Below are 2,818 nucleotides of genomic sequence, written 5' to 3' on the forward strand. Positions count from 1 at the left end.
AGTTTAAACTAACTGCCTCACTCTTGCTGAGAGAAAAATATTGCCCACTTTGATATTTTCACCACTTTTAAACAGAATTTTAACAAGTAGAAAATGTCAAAACTTTATTTAATACCTGTTGGAAATTAAATTAGTTTTACAAATACTAGAATTATCTACTTAATTAAAATTCTGACTATAGATGCTATTAAGTAGGGAGTTATGACTTAATGTTCATATAGCCATGAACAAGGCCCTGAACTATAATGTTTCTGGAAAACCTGTCAAATAATTTTTACTAAAAGAATTCAATATAGAATTATTTCTCAACAGATTTTCAAGTATTTTTTTAATGAAAATGATTCCTATTCACTTGAAAATAGAAGAACCATAAACCATTTTTTTTAAAATCTTACTATGCTTATTTTGAATATATATAATTCTTTTTTCTTCAAGTCAGTTTGATTGTTTTCAGTAGGTAAACTTAAAAGAAAAAGTTGCTTTGCAACTGAATTGGGTTTTTACACTAATCTTTTATTTCCATACACTACCAGAAAAATACCTTACATCCCCATTAAGATGTGATATAGTTCAACATAATTATTTAAATGGTTAACATTCACATAGCATTCTGTTAGAAAAAAATTATAATTCTACTTTACCATAATATTAATTTTTATTTACTTATGACTCGTATCAAGCTGCTTTAGATGGAAATGGGAACTTAACTGAAATGCAAAACCCCAGACTTTTCAATGTATTTATTATTTTAAAAAAATTGCAATAAATATGTTGTTTACAGAGGAAAAATGTATCAAATATTTTATACTTAAAACCCTTTTATTACTAGAGCAAATTTTACATATAGTTAATGAATGAATTCATAAGTCTCAGCATCCCAAAATGAGCATTTATTCATAGACCATTTAAAGATAATGATGCTCCAGCTTACTCTGTTTCTACGCAGTTCCTTAACTTTGAACTAGTTATTGAAGTAAATCAAACTGAAATGAAGAAAACATTTCCTTTGTTTGCTGTTAAAAGCTGTTTAATCATTCCAATAGCCTTTCATTCAGAATGCATAGACCGTATTTTTCTTCCCTGTTCAGTTGCTTGCTTTAGAACCTAACCATCAAGAATATATTTCTTAAATATTATTAATTTCATGCCTTTTAATTTCATGCCTTTTTTTTTTTTTAATACAGAGTGGTAAGTTTGAGCCTGCATACATGTTGCTACTCTATTTTGAAAAAGTTTATTTCAAAGCAGAAAAGTGTAAGTTATGGATAAAACGCTAGATTCGGAAGGAAAACAAACCTGTTTAAGCAATCCACCTGGCTTAACACACTACGATTTTGCTCAGTAAGTAGTACAGAGGGATTTGTTGCTTTCAGGAGGGATTGTGTTTGCCAGTGTTTCTTCCTCAGTCACTGGCAGGGTGTTAATTATGTTGTGAGCTTCCATGAAACCATGAATTTGAAACCTTTTTGTTTTAAAACTACAGATAATAATAAACAGCAGCAGACATCTAGAACAAACATTCCAGGGAGAATTTTTAATAAAACTTCATAATTTTTCTTCCCACGTAGATGCCTGGATGCCAGAACACCAACGTTACTTCTGGAATCCTCCTTCATGGAGGGAATAAACTATCAGCGATGAAGACAGGTATAAACTGTTATTTCCATTTCTGACATGCATATTTGCTTTTCATGCTGGGCTGCATTTCAGTGACCATTATCTCTGGAGACAACACTAACAGCTGAAAAAGTAAGTTCTCATTTTCCTGCAAGAACATTTTAAGTATTGAAAAACCACCATTCTTTTCCCTTATGAAATAAAACCTTTGGAAAGGTAGATGAATAGGATAAAGGATAAGAGAATCTTTCAATACAAATGAGCCACTCTGAGCAATAGCTCAAAAATAGCATTATCAGCATAGGAAAGAATAACGCGCGAGAGAAATCCATGTATTTTCTTTGCAAATCTGTCTTTAATGACCTCACACACTCCTCCAGAGGTTTGTAGAGATATCATCAGTTTTGCATTAGGAGGTGTAAAATCATTCAATAATGCACACACACTGTTCCAAATAAAATGTTAAAATTCATTGGAATTTCCACTGTTCTATTGCTAATTAATTCATAGTCATTTTCTGGGACAGAAAGGAGCAAGTACAATAGCAATGTAATTCTGTTATTTAAATAGTCATTAATATGGAAACATCCTTTTCTTTTACAGGACAAACTCAGGGATACTGGCATCTAGGAGAGAAAAGGAGACAAGGGAACGTACAAAAGGGAAGAATCTCTAGTTAAATATTATGGATCTACTCTTGTGCTATTGGCAATGGTGTTAGGGATATAGAGTTAAGATAAGGCGAAAGGCTTCATGGGCACCATCTATTTTGCTTTACTGATGAGACAAAGCACTAGGGAATTATTAAAAGTATAATTAATAATGAGAGCACTAATGTAAAAATGATGCAAATGGCAGTTTGCTAATAAAGAAATGTCACTATATAAATAATTCCCTAGGAACAGTTAGGGATAAAGTGAATTATTGTGGCACTGAATGGCTAATTCATTAGTTAGAACATATTGATGCATTTGCTGAGTATGTGCTCACAGAAACCTCCTTGTCCATATTTCAAAAGAACTAAAATAAATTTCTATTACTAGCAAAACAAAACAAATGCGACACCAGGAAAAAGGAATAGAATATCCTACAGACCTAATGCAAACCTAGTAATTTGGTTTCTGTAGTCAGGAAAGCTTATTTGCCGTTCAGAAATGAACGGAGGAGACTGGACTGTGATCTGCAGAGCCACTGTTCGTGA

The sequence above is a fragment of the Eurypyga helias genome, unplaced genomic scaffold (genome assembly GCF_000690775.1).
Source record: "Eurypyga helias isolate BGI_N326 unplaced genomic scaffold, ASM69077v1 scaffold25194, whole genome shotgun sequence".
In the NCBI taxonomy this organism is placed as follows: domain Eukaryota; kingdom Metazoa; phylum Chordata; class Aves; order Eurypygiformes; family Eurypygidae; genus Eurypyga; species Eurypyga helias.